The sequence below is a fragment of the Geotrypetes seraphini genome, chromosome 10, assembly GCF_902459505.1.
Source record: "Geotrypetes seraphini chromosome 10, aGeoSer1.1, whole genome shotgun sequence".
In the NCBI taxonomy this organism is placed as follows: Eukaryota; Metazoa; Chordata; class Amphibia; order Gymnophiona; family Dermophiidae; genus Geotrypetes; species Geotrypetes seraphini.
In genome coordinates this window covers 103,868,891-103,883,263 of record NC_047093.1, presented here as the reverse complement: position 1 = coordinate 103,883,263, position 14,373 = coordinate 103,868,891, and the positions used below count along the sequence as shown (strand labels likewise).

The following is a 14,373-nucleotide window of genomic DNA, read 5'->3' as shown; positions in this document are numbered from 1 at the left end:
CTTATTCTGACAGTGATGACCTTACCAATGCATCTGAAAACCTCAATGCCAGCTTTTCACCACTAGGAATCTCTCTTCCAAAGATTCAAAGGATTAGCAAGCAAAATTCCTTAAGTTATGCTAAGCGCAAACTCTCTGAAGCCCATAATGCAATTGCTGACCAAATTGCAGTTATTGGTAACTTAACTCCAGCTGATATCAAAGCAGAACCAGAAAGTGGCCAATGCAAAAGGTGTTCTAACCATGACCTTCTATTGACTGAACTGAAGCAGAAGTTGGAACTATCTAGTAATAGGGAGAAAATACAAATTCTCACTCTTCTTCCACACAGCTGGGCTATTGAGAAAACTGCTTTGGAATTTGGAGTTTCAACAAGAATGATTAAAAAGGCCAGGAAGCTGAAACAGCAGTGTGGCATTCTTCCTGTTCCAGCAACAAAGAGAGGAAAAGTGCTTGCACAGATTGCACAGAAAATCCTAGATTTTAATGAACACGATGAAATTTCTAGAATATGCCCAGGCAAAAAAGATTATGTCTCTGTTCGGATCAGTGGTAAAAAGTGCAAAAGCAGAAGATTGCTATTATGCAATCTGAAGGAACTGTACACCACCTATCGCAGTCAGCATGGGCCTGAAATTGGGTTCTCAAAGTTCTGTGAGCTTTGGCCAAAGTGGTATGTCACAGTCAGTTCATCAGGGACTCATTCAGTTTATGTCTGCACAATCCACCAGAATGTGAAACTTATGCTTTCAGCAATTGCAATTCCAGATGACTACAAGGTGCTTCTGAATAAAACTGTCTGTGATATGAACTAAAAAAACTGCATGTTGCAGCGGTGTGAAATATGTCCTGGGTAGATCTCTCTGGAGGAATATTTTACTGAGTTCTTTGGTGAACATGATCCAGATGATATAATTGAATTTAAGCAGTGGATTCACACTGGAAACTCGACAGTTATCCATAGATTTATCCATAGTTATCAGAATTAATTGGAAAAATTTCTAATTTGGCCAGCCACCATTTTATTTCCAAGTACCAAAGTGCTTATCTGAAAGAACTGAAAGCAAATATAAAAGAGGGGCATGCTATTGTTTTGATGGACTTCGCTGAAAATTATTCCTTCATTGTTCAGGGGTTTCACTGGAAAAATAGCCAAGCAACATTACACCTCTTCGTTGTCTAGTTCTGCAATCCTGATATCCAAAGCCTATGCATATGCATGATCAGTGACTACTTGCATCATGATACTATTGCTGTTCATGCATTTTTGAGGAAGCCTTTTCTGCATCTGAAGGAAGTCTTGCCTGTGTTAAGCCATATTTACTACTTTAGTGACAGTTCTGCTGTGCAATATACAAACTTCAATAATTTCATTAACCTCCGCAGCCATGAAATTACTGCTGAGTGGAACTTCTTTGGCACCAGCCATGACAAATCTCCTTGTGATGGGATTGGAGGGAACAGCCAAGTGTTTAACTGCCCATGACAGCTTACAACGCCCTCTCAATAACCAAAGTTTTACACCAAGGGACCTATTTGAATTCTGCAATAAATCTGTCTCAGGAATCAAATTTTTCTTCATTGCTAAGGAAGATATTGAAGCAATAAGACCTGCTCAGGAGCAAAGGTTTAGTATAGGCCACACAGTGGCTGGAACAAGAGAAAATCACCAATTTAAGTCCATAGATACTGCTAGACTCTGCATTAGCTAAATTTCAAGTGACACCAGCTCATTTACTGCCAATGTCTTAGAGTCTGATACTGATCCTGAACATGTCCCTACCTTTCAAGCATCCAGCTTTCAACCTGGACAATACTTAGCTTGCATATATGACAATTCTTGGTGGATTGGTCATGTATGTGAAATTTCAATGGAAGAATGTGACATCCTGGTTAAATTTTTTGCATCCACAAGGTCCTGCATGGTCATTTCACTGGCCTCCCCGCAGAGACATATGCTGAATTCCTGAACAGCATATTATGCAGGCCTTAATGCACCTATGACCACTTCATCAGGCAGACAGTACACTTATACATAACCTATTTTGGCAAACATTGACCAGACTTTCAAAACCATGTGCAAGAAAGTGAGTTAAAAGTTGAATTTATGCGATTTCCTGATCTTTGTCAGTATGTATGTGCACTTTAAATAATGTGATTAAATTTACGGACGAAACAAAGTTATTCAGAGTAGTGAAGACACAGGGAGATTGCGAAGATCTGCAACGTGACATAATCAGGCTCGAGAAATGGGCATCGACATGGCAGCAGCAATTCTTATGTTCTTATGTGGTTTTTGCACTTTTCTTTTTTATCTTTAATAAAGCTTAGAAATTTATATGGTATTATTTGACTATTGGGAATGTCTTATAACCGATAAATATGTAGTCTCAATGTATACACTTCTCCCTCTGTATTCGTGGTTTCCATATCTATGGTTTTGACTCCGCCCTCCCCCCCAATTACATCACTCTGAAAATCGCTGCTTCCATGCTCTGCCTTTTTTCTTCCTCGCACTGAGAATTTTGTTTTGTGTGTTTGTTATTTTATTCAGAAGGAAGTGTATGTGGGGGGGAGGGGAGCGAGAAGGGTAGAATGAAACAATTACCCTTCAGAGGACCCCTCCTTCTGTATACTACGAGATGATTGGCTAGATTTTGGCAGGCACGGGTCACCCATTGCTGCGGTGTCTTGTTAGTCGCAGGGCTTTGGTGCTCCAGGTCACTGTCAGAGCCTCCCGATCCTTGCCGGAGGCATATGCACATGTCCCCCACCTCTTCTTTGTCCCGTGTGTAAAATTGGAGCGGACAGTGAATGGAGCCGGTCGTGGATTAGTGCAGAGCATGGATAGGGGGGGCTCCCACCGCTGGCCTGGAGGGGAGAATGGAGAGCAGAGCTGTCCCTTTCCAGTGAATTCATGTGCAGCTGAAAGGGGGAGCGCCATGGGGCTTCAAGTTGAAAGGGGGCCTGGAGCATGGGGAGCGGCTAATCATGTCCAAGGTAAGCAAGGGGCGGGGAAGGCGATCATTGGTGCCGGCCCGCCATGCACTAAACAGTGTGTACTTTCCCCCTGCTCAGGAGCTCTTTTAAATCCCCATAGTACACTACTGCATTTGTGGTTTTAATGGTAAAAATGCTGACTTTTTACAGAAAACCACAAATAACTATTGAAAAGTTATTTGCGGTTTTTCCATATTCACGGCTATGTCCTGCTTGCATCCACCGCGAATACAGAGGGAGAAGTGTAATACACTTGTCATGATCTTCACGACCAGTGGCAGTGGGTATATGAAAATGCATGGATACAAGGAAGGGGATCATAAAACAGAAACAATCTGAACTTAACTGTGAAACTTCATGTACCTTGTTCATTTGCATACAACATGGTTTGTGTTAAACATGCCTCTTCAATATTAAACATTCGTGCGCATATAGAACTAATGCTTATCTTTGAAGCTTTAATTCTCACCATAGAAAGGTCAGGTTCAAGATGAAACAGGATAGCTTCTGTAGCAAAAAACATGCTCTTTCAAATGATATTAAAAAAAACCCAACAACAAAAAAACTACACATTAGAAATATTTGAATCTGAAAAACAGTGAAAATTTGCATAAATGCATGAAGTCATATCTTCAGCGTCACTTCATTGTAAAGACTCGTATTGCAAATCTTGGAAGTACCTCATGGTACATGTCTGCTGGTAAAGCTGTACCCTCATCTGAGTTACCTACCAGCAGCAGTATGGAGCCAAACTTTGCCAAAAATTTTTGTTCGTGAATTGTCTACTTTGCTGACCTGTAGAAATGGAAGCACGTTCGCAAAATATTTCAAACTTGCCACAGAAACTTGCCCCAAAGTGTTATACCAAACTGCAAAATTTCAGACTCCTAGGTAGTTTCCTTCTGCCGCAGTGCTTAAGCAAAGTTGGCATTTTAGGTCACACGAAGCATGGATGTGGATTGATTGCTTTTGTTCAACCACCCCTAGCTCCTGACCAAATTGAGATAGATCCAAAAACTTTTGCAGAGTTTCATTTGAGACCCTAGACAACACCCCTGTAAAATTTCATTGGATTTTAAGGGGGTCAAGCGTGGGCTCCTAGTCCTCTTGGCATGGAATGACCCTGAAGGGAAATGTGGAAGAGAGAGTGAGGAGAAGACGCTGAAGGGAAATGGGGAGCAGAGAGTGTGGGGAGAAGACGCTGAAGGGAAATGGGGAACAGAGAGTGGGGAGAAAATGCTGGAAGGAAAGAAGACATAGATGCCTGGCGCTTATGCATTGGGAAGCAGGGAGAGCTTGGGGCGGTGGCAGTTTGGGGGCCTGTTCCTCGATGGCAGCGGCAGTGGCTTGGAGGAGGGCAGGGAGAAAGAAAGAAAGGGGGAACAGGGAGACAGAAAGAGGGCATGGAGAGAGAAAGAGACAGAAAGAAAGGGGGGCAGGGAGAAAGAAAGAAAGGGGAGGGGGCAGGGAGAAAGGAAGAAAAATTGGGGGAGGGAATGAGATCTGGAAGCATACAGTAGGCTGAAAGAAGGGAAGAAATATTGGATGCACAGTCAGAAGAAGAATGTGCAGAGACTCATGAAATCACCAGACAACAAAGGTAGGAAAAATGATTTTATTTTCAAATTAGTGATCAAAATTTGTCCATTTTGAGAATTTATATCTGCTGTCTATATTTTGCACTATGGCCCCCTTTTACTAAACTGCAATAGAGGTTTTTAGCGCAGGGAGCCTATGAGTGTCGAGAGAAGCGCGGGGCATTCAGCGCAGTTCCCTATGCTAAAAACCGCTATCACAGTTTAGTAAAAAGGGAGGGGGTATATTTGTCTATTTTTGTATAGTTGTTACTGAGGTGACATTGCCTTGACCTCTTTAAAAAAAAACCTGGAATATAAATGATAATTAACATTTTCTCTGCGTGCAGTGTGCTTTGTGTTTTTAAAAAATTTTAATGTTGGTAGATTATTTTGACTTGGTCATTCTAAAAGTAGCTCGCAAGCCCAAAAAGTGTGGATACCCCTGATAGCACAGTTACTTACCGTAACAGGTGTTATCCAGGGACAGCAGGCATATATTCTCACATGTGGGTGACGTCATCTACGGAGCCCCGATGCGGAAGCATTTTCAAGCAAACTTGATTGAAGATTTAAGTTTGCTCTGCTGCTCCACGCATGCGTGCCTTCCTGCTCCACTAGGGGGCGCATCCCCTCGTGGTCTCCAGTTCACTTAACTAGCAAAGAAGCCAACCTCGGGGAGGTGGGCGGGTTGTGAGAATATATGCCTGCTGTCCCTGGATAACACCTGTTACGGTAAGTAACTGTGCTTTATCCCAGGACAAGCAGGCATGATATTCTCACATGTGGGTGACCTCCAAGCTAACTGAAAAGGGATGGAGGGAAGTTGGCAATTTAAGCAAATAGATTTCGCAAAACCGATTGGCCGAATCGGCCATCGCTCCTGGACAGTGAGTCCAGACAGTAGTGGGAGGTGAAAGTATGAACCGAAGACCACATGGCAGCCTTGCAGATTTCCTCGATAGGTGTGGACCTGAGGAACGCTACGGAGGCTGCCATCGCTCGGACCTTGTGTCCCGTTACTCGACCATGCAGCGCGAGACCAGCCTGAGCGTAGCAGAAGGAGATGCAATCAGCCAACCAGTTGGACAAGGTGCGCTTGGACACTGGGTGACCTAACCGGTTTGGGTCGAAGGACAAAAACAATTGTGGGACTTTCCGGTGTGGCTGAATGCGTTGGAGGTAGAAGGCCAACGCTCTCTTACAGTCAAGAGTGTGGAGCGCCACCTCTCCGGGATGAGAGTGGGGCTTGGGAAAAAACACGGGCAAGACAATGGACTGATTGAGGTGAAAATCAGACACTACTTTAGGCAAGAACTTTGGATGAGTGCAGAGTACCACCTTGTCGTGATGGAATACCGTGAAGGGTGGGTCCGCTACCAGAGCCTGTAACTCACTAACCCACCGAGCGGAAGTGAGCGCAAGCAGGAAAGTTACCTTCCAAGTGAGGAATTTTGGATGGCATTTGTCTAGGGGCTCAAATGGAGGTTTCATTAGTTGAGCCAGAACCACGTTGAGGTCCCAAACCACCGGAGGGGGTTTGAGAGGAGGGTGGACATTCAGGAGACCCTTCATGAAGCGAGAGACTAAGGGATGGAGCGAGAGGGCTTTCCCTTCCAGGGGCTGGTGAAAGGCCGCAATCGCACTGAGGTGTACTCGAATGGAGTTGGTCTTTAGGCCAGAGTGAGATAATTGAAGTAAATAGTCAAGGCCAGAGGGACAGGGACCGACACCGGGTCCTGGTTGTGGGAGGAGCACCAGGTTGAGAATCTGGTCCACTTTTGGGAGTAGCAGGTTCTCGTCGAGGTCTATCTAGAGGCCTCCAATATCTCCTTGACTGATTGAGACACGGGGAGAGAAGTCAGGGGGAAAGAAACCAAGCATTCAGATGAAGAGATTGAAGATTGGGATGTAACAGCGAACCCTGACCCTGTGATAGTAGAGAGGGAAACCGAGGCAGAGGCAGTGGATCTCTGACACTGAGTTGGAGTAGAAGGGAAAACCAAGGCTGGCGTGGACAGCGAGGAGCAATCAGGATCAGGGTGGCTCGTACTGTTTTCAGGTGGACAAGCGTCCGCAAGATCAGAGGAAACGGTGGAAACGCGTACAGGAATCTTCCCTCCCAGTCGAGGAGGAAGGCGTCGGCCTCGAGCCGGTCCGGGGAGTATATCCGGGAGCAGAAGAGAGGCAGTTTGTGATTGTGGGGGATGCGAACAGGTCTATTTGAGGTGTCCCCCACTGTTCGAACACCTGTCGTAAGGTCTGAGAGTGCAATGACCACTCGTGTGGCTGGAGGAGGCGGCTGAGTCTGTCCGCCAGACAGTTTTGTTCTCCTTGTATGTACACTGCTCGAAGGAAGGTGTTGTTGGAGATTGCCCATTTCCAGAGGCGCAGGGCTTCCCGGCAGAGGGGCCAAGACCCTGTTCCCCCTTGTTTGTTTACGTAGTACATTGCTACCTGGTTGTCGGTTCGGATGAGAACCACCTGGTCGTGGAGCAGGTGTTGAAAGGCTACAGCTGCGAGATAGATGGCCCGAAGCTCTAGCACGTTGATGTGGCAGCGACGGTCCTCTGCTGACCACATCCCTTGAGTGCGTAGGCCATCCAGGTGGGCTCCCCAAGCGTACTCCGATGAGTCCGTGGTGAGCACCTTGTTGTGTGGGGGGGCGAGGAAGAGCAAACCTTTGGAAAGATTTGAAGAGTCGGCCCACCAGCGGAGCGATCGTTGCAAGGAAGGAGTCACTGTCACGGGGCGATCGATCGAGTCCCGATCTTGGCGCCATTGAGAGGCTAGGTTCCATTGAGGGATTCTCAGGTGGAGACGGGCGAATGGTGTGACGTGGACGTTGGAGGCCATGTGGCCTAGTAGAGTCATCATCTGTCGAGCTGATACCGAGGGTTGCAGTGAGATCCTTCGACTCAGATTTACTAACGCCTCTAGACTTGGAGGAGGGAGGAAGGAACGGAGGCGAACCGTGTCCAGCGTGGCCCCGATGAACTGCAGGGACTGCGAGGGGCTCAGTTGGGATTTTGGGAAGTTTACCTCGAACCCCAGACTCTGTAGGTAGATAATAGTCTGTTGGGTCGCTGAGATAACCCCTTCCCTGGACGGGGCTTTGATCAGCCAGTCGTCCAGGTAGGGGAATACCTGAAGGCCCTGGGAGCGTAAGGCAGCTGCGACCACCATGAGGCACTTGGTGAAGACCCGGGGTGACGATGCTAGGCCGAAGGGGAGGACTCGGTATTGTAGGTGCAGGTCCCCTACTTGGAAACGCAAGAACTTGCGGTGAGCGGGGTGCACTGGAACATGTGTGTACGCCTCCTTCAGATCGAGGGAGCAGAGCCAATCGCCTTTTTCGATCAGGGGGTAGAGGATCGGTAGGGAAAGCATCCGAAATTTTTCCCGTACCAGAAATTTGTTGAGTCGTCTCAAGTCTAGTATTAGGGCGTAGGTCTCCCGTTTTCTTCGGTACCAGGAAGTAACGGGAGTAGAAGCCCTTCCCCCGTTGGTCGGGGGGAACCTCCTCCACTGCTCGCAGGCGAAGCAGATCTCGAGCTTCTGAGAGGAGTAGGGATAGTAGCGTTCGGTTGGGAGGGCACGTCCCTGGGGGGCTGTCTGGGGGAATGGCTCGAAAGTTGAGAGAGTATCCTGATGAGATCACGCCAAGGACCCATGCGTCCGACGTGAGTTGTTCCCAGTGAGGGTAAAAAGCTCTGAGGCGGCCCCCGATAGGCAGGGAGCTTGGAACTCTGGCGGAGGGGGTCAGCCTCCTTCCGCGTATCCTGTCAAAAGGACGGGGATGGTTTGGTAGTTGCCGGCGGTTGGGATTTGGGTGGGGCCCGGTGGTGGGCTTGCGGACGCCTGGGCGGAGGCCGGGAGAAGGCAGGAGTGGATTTTTGCGGGTAGCGGCGCGGAGGGGCCCTGAATGGCCTGGACGCGGGTGGTTTTGGCTTTTGCCGGACAAGGGAGGCAAATGAGCGTTCGTGTTCAGAGAGGCGTTTTGTAGCCGCCTCGATAGTGTCGTCAAACAGCTCTTTTCCCACGCAGGGGAGGTTAGCCAACCTGTCCTGTAAGTTGGGGTCCATGTCGACCAGGCGTAGCCAAGCTAGTCGGCGCATGGCGATAGCAAAGGCTGCCTCTCTGGAGGAGAGTTCGAAGCCATCGTAGGCCGCGTGGAATAGATGGAGGCGTAGGTTGGAGAGGGACTCTACAAACAGGCTAAATGCCCCTTGGCGAGAGGCTGGTAAGTCAGTCTCAAAAGCTCTCAGTAGTCCGATGAGGTGTTTGAGGTAGGATGTGAAGGTGAAAGTGTAGCTTTGCACCCTAGAGGCCATCATCGCATTTTGATATAGTCTCCTGCCGAACTTGTCCAGGATTCGGCCTTCCCGACCTGGGGGAACCGTGGCTGAGACCGGGGAGGGGTGAGCCTTTTTCAGGGACGATTCTACCAGCAGCGACTGGTGGGAGAGCTGCAGTTGTTCAAACCCCGGGTAGGGTACCGTACGGTACTTGGCTTCCATTTTGGAGGGGACAGCTGTGACCATGTAGGGGGTTTCCAGGTTCCTGAAGAAAGCCTGTTGGAGTACCGGATTAGGCGGTAAGCGAAGGGACTCTCTGGGCAGTGATGGCATGTCCAGCTCCGCTAGGTACTCCTTTGAGTATCTGGAGTCAGACTGGAGGTCTAAGTCCAAAGCGTGGCCCATGTCCTGGACAAAGCGAGTGAAGGGGTCGGTGAACGAGACATCCGTCGGGTGGAGAAGGACGGGGAAGCTTCCCTCGAGTATCGAGGTTCCCGCTCCGATCCACGTTCCGAGACCGGGGAAGCACTGTGAAAGTGTTCCGGGATCGGGGATCTCCGACGTCTCGAGGAGCCCCTCAGAGACGATGCCGGGGTTCGGGGTACCGATCGATGTCGAATCGGTGACCTCGACTCGGACTCCCTCGATGAAAGCCTGACACCTCGGATCGGAGCCCCGGTCCGAGGGGGAGTTCGGAGGATGCGTGGGTTGAAGAGTGATAACTCCGCCACCCTGAGCGGTCCCATATGAGGTGTAGGGGAACGGCCTCGTAGAGTGGGGGAACTCCGGGCCTTCTTGGAGGTACGGCGGTTCGAGGTTTCTGTAGGTTTAGCACGACATTTTGCCCTGTGGCGGTCTGTGGAGGGAGAGCGCCTCGGGTGCCTCGGAGAGGAGTCAGAGGAGGATGAGATGCGGCGAAGCTTGCGCACTTTTCCCCGAGGTGGCTCGACGCAAGGCTCAGGCTGGTCTGGCACATGCAGGGTCGAGGTCGAGGCCGGTTGTAGATGGGCCATTGCAGCGGACAGCTCCGACGAGATCATTGCTCAGAGTAGGTCCTGGAAGACAGGCACGGACAGCATCGAAGGCATGTCTACTGCCTCGGTGCACTACACCGGGGGCGACCTCGTATCAGAGTATTCCCGTGTGGTGGAGGCACGGCCCGAAGGCTTGGAGGGCTTCGCCGGCGCTGTAAGCATGGGACTTCCGCCATGCGTCGCCGGTGTCCCCGAGGCTGGCTTCTTCGCTGTTGCGGAACCTGAAGAGGGAAGAGGGGACTTACCCGGAGCTGAGGCTTTCTGCTGTCCCGAGGACTTCGGAGTCGAGTCTCGAGGCGATGCCGAGGTATTTGGGGCCGAGGTCAAGGCCGGGGCCGAGACCGGGGCCGACCTCGAGGCCGATGTAGAGGGTTGGTCTGGGGCGAAAAGATCCGCCATGCGGGCTTTCCTTCGACGGAGGGCCCGGTTCTGGAAGGTAGCGCACTGGGGGCAGGAGTCGGTTGGATGAGCGGCCCCCAGGCAGAGAATGCACCGGCGATGCGGGTCTGTGATGGAAAGAAGCCGCTCGCACCGGGTGCACTTTTTAAAGCCGGTCAAGGGCCGGGACATAGAATCGAAAGTGGTCGCGGCTCGAGTAGCCACGTGGCCACGGGGACCCGGAAGCCTCCGGGTCGGTCAAAAACGAAGCAGGAATCAAGTTGAAAAGGAAAAAATTTGCGCACAGCGACTTAATCGAGAAAAACCAAGAAAAAATCGCAGTGCTAGAAGGCAGTTGGGGCAGAACCTGAAAAAACACGACTTCTAGGCTCAGTGGAAAATTTTGAGCTGGAGACCACGAGGGGATGCGCCCCCTAGTGGAGCAGGAAGGCACGCATGCGTGGAGCAGCAGAGCAAACTTAAATCTTCAATCAAGTTTGCTTGAAAATGCTTCCGCATCGGGGCTCCGTAAATGACGTCACCCACATGTGAGAATATCATGCCTGCTTGTCCTGGGATAACTAGAATGTCTCACCTATTGCACTGGAAATGAAATTATTTTAGAGATACTTTTTTGTCTGGTCATCTTATTATTCAAACCATGTTGGTCCCAGGCTCTGGTTTCTGTTTATCTTCTGTTAACTCGCCCATTTGACATTTTTTTCTTTCCCTGTGCTCACCATTCATCTTTTTTGTACCTTCCCTTCTACTACCATATCCAACATTTCTGTTTCTTTCCCACTATCTACCATCTCTCTCTCCCTGCCTTGTGCCCTGGGTCAAACCTTTCTATTCTCCTCCATGCAGCATCTCTCCCTTCCTCCCCTCCATCACCATGTGCAACATTTCTTTCTCTCTCCCCATCCTAAACCCTATGTCCAACATTTTTCTCTCTCTCTTAACCATGCATGTCTCCCTCCCCTCCACCATATGCAAGATTTGTTCCTCTCACCTTTTTCTACCTTTTTGTTTACTCCTGACAAAATTCTGTGAAAAAAAATAAAAAATGCTGTGCACAATCATGCAGAATTTGCTAATTTTATTTATCAAAATTTAAACAAAATTTTTGCTAATTATTATCCATATTCCATTTAAACAGTTAAAAATGTTTTTCTTCTAACTTTGTTGCCTGGATGTTTTATTTTTCCATCATGTTGATCCCCCATTTCTTTTTTCTGCTGTCCTGTCATCTGCTAATTCTCCTTCAAGTGGCTGTTATCCATTTGTCATTTCTACTCTCTCCTGTCTATTCCCTCACTACATCTGCCACATTCCTTTTTATTTATTAAAAAATTTATATACCGCATAAAACTATGCGGTTAACATATTGGTTACACACAATATACTGATCGCCCTTTAGTCGCAAGAATATGAACAAACAATAGACAAACATTATACCAATAAAACATTCAGCAAAAAACTATAAAAAGTTAAAACGTAGATATTCGTTGGCACTATATCTTACAGTAAGAACAAAAGTAGCAACATTTAATAGAAAAGCATTAACAAAGAGCTAGGTTTTCAACATTTTCTTAAAATTGATCTTTCCAACACAAAATCGCAGTATGCCTGGTAGAGCATTCCAAAGTTTGATACCCACCACCGACATCATTTTTGCCTCTTTCTTACCCTTCTCTTCTTTTGCACTTTTCAGCTACCTATCAAATTTCCATCTTGTCTCCCATTCCCCATCTCATTCCTTCCTCAGCTCTCCATTCCCTTTTATCTTCAGTGTACCTCCATTACCATATTTCTACCCTCTGTCTATCTTCTTATCCATTTCCATAACACTCTCTCCTCCCCCTCAGGGTTCTACCATCCTCAGCATCTTCCTTCCTCCACCCTTATAGCCCAGCATCTCCTCTGCACCCTGGTAGCCTGACATCTCCCTATCTCTTCCCTGCTGCACTCTTCCCTCACTCCCATTTCCAGGCATCTCTCCATCCTGCTCCTGGATCCATCTCCCTCCTTCTCCCCTTCCATCTCCTGTATATCTCTCGCTCACTCTCATCTACACCCATGTCTAACACCTCTCTCTCTCTCCCTTCCTTATGTCAAATCTCTCGATTCCACTCCATGCACCATCTCTTCCTCCCTCCCCTCCATTATGTGCAATTTCATCCTCTCTCCTCACCATGCATGTCTCTCTCTCTCTCCTACCCCTGTGACACCATATCTCATTCCTTACACCTTCCTTCCTCTTGTACCACTAACTTTCCTTTCTCTTACCTCCCAATTGCTTTTATCCAATTTTCCCTTGCATCTTCACAACTAAATATCACCTGCGTTCATCCCAGGCTCACTTTAATGGCGTCAGGGTGTTCAACGGGTTTCCAATTTAGGCAAATTTACCTCATGCATATTCATTACGGTATCTCTAAAATCCAACTACTGTAGCTAGGAGTGCCTCTTGGAAAGGACGAAGAAGTGAATCTCTAGATACTAGCACTGAATTGGTTCTCCGTAAAACTAAGCAGAGAAAGTACAGCTACGCCTCCAGGAGGGTGTCAAAGTCCCTCCTCGAGGGCCGGAATCCAGTCGGGTTTTCTGGATTTCCCCAATGAATATGCAATGAAAGCAGTGCATGCAAATAGATCTTATGCAGATTCATTGGGGAAATCCTGAAAACCCGACTGGATTCTGGCCCTCGAGGACCGACTTTGACACCTGTGTAAGGCGTGAGAAAAGAGACAACAGCAGAAACTCCAAGTCACGCGTATTTGACTATCTTCGCATGCATTGAGCGATAAGGGTGATGTCCCGCCCTTTCGCCTTCCCCTTGTTCTGTCATCTCTTCCGCATTCCCCAGTTCAGTGTATCTTCCTATCTCCTCTACGTCCGCAAACCAGCACAATCCCGCTCATTCTCAAATCCCTCACCCCATTTTACCTTTAACTCAAGCAGCCGCCGTTTCGCTTTAATAGCGTATGTCCCACCACTCTGATACAATACTCTCCCACCCCCCGCCTACCGGAAACGCGTCAGAGAGTGCGACGCTCTGGAGGATGATAATCTCAAAAACAAGATGAAAGGTGGACAGGGGACTTTGGAGTGCAGAATTGGGACGTTTGAGAGGGAGAGATACCAAATGAAGATGGAATGAGTCGCTTATGAGTGCTTGCTTGGTTGTTGGTTACCATATTTTTTGAGGAAAACACAAGAGGGCATGTGATTCCACCCACACACAAACCTCATCTCTTCCTCTGCCCTGAGCTCCAGACCGCGTCTGGAAGGCCTCTGAGCATACATCGATGTGATAAGACATCATCCACATCCGCCTATGGAGGCAGATCTGGGGCCTTCTAAAACCCGGACAGAGTACTAGGTTTTGAAAATCCATTCTTCTAAAGAGGACTGACTTACAATGTCTCAGCCAGCTTTGGCTTTGTTGAGGCTGTGCATTGAGGTTATCAGGGCGCTGCCATCCAGTCACAGTTACTGGACAGATCAAGGCTTAACTACCAAATAAAGGAAAATACACTGAGGGGGGGGGGGGGTTAAAGTGCTGCCATTGTTGACCCAGATAAGGGAAAGTTTGTCACTTGCTTCCTGATTTAAACATCAGGAGCAGATTCTGAGCCCATCAGCCACCAGGGAATCAGAGCTGTTGGATTGGGGTCCTGGCATGGGGAGTCTGGGATGGTGCTGGAGGCAGGGGGAAGGAGATGAGAAATTCTGGTCTGGGTTCTGGCTCATTTAGAAGAGGTTCATGGTGCTAGCTTGGCTCCAGGTTCAGGTTGTGCTGGGGGGCGTGGGGGCTCAGATCAGGGGAAAGAGAAAAAAAATTAGGTCAGGACTGCTGCCAGAGGCTGGAGGGAGGGGTTGATACATCCTGCTGCACAAGCAAGACTCTAGGTTTTAGGAAGCCTGTTTGGCTCTAAACACAGCCCTGTCTCACGTTAATTTTCTGTCAGTAAAAGTACCAAACAGCCCTTTTCTTTCAGTTCAATATTTTTTATTGAGTTTTTTGAAAAAATATAAGAAACAGTTCAAGTACAGGGTATCAAAAAATAAAACAAAACATTTAGT

At 48.3% G+C, this 14,373-nt stretch overlaps 1 protein-coding gene across 3 annotated transcripts in view; it reads right to left on the bottom strand.

Annotated features, from left to right (window-relative positions):
* DPH7 (diphthamide biosynthesis 7) overlaps positions 1-13,316 on the bottom strand; it is a 259,140-nt gene extending 245,824 nt beyond the window's left edge. Inside the window, exon 1 of one of the 3 annotated variants that reach the window (XM_033960736.1) lies at positions 13,234-13,316. The gene's annotated coding sequence lies outside the window, so the exon portion shown is untranslated. Of the gene's footprint in view, positions 1-12,573; positions 12,633-12,696; positions 12,823-13,233 lie in introns of those variants that run through there. The other 2 variants (XM_033960738.1, XM_033960739.1) reach the window with 2 other exon arrangements.
* Between the last annotated feature and the right edge of the window lie 1,057 nt (positions 13,317-14,373).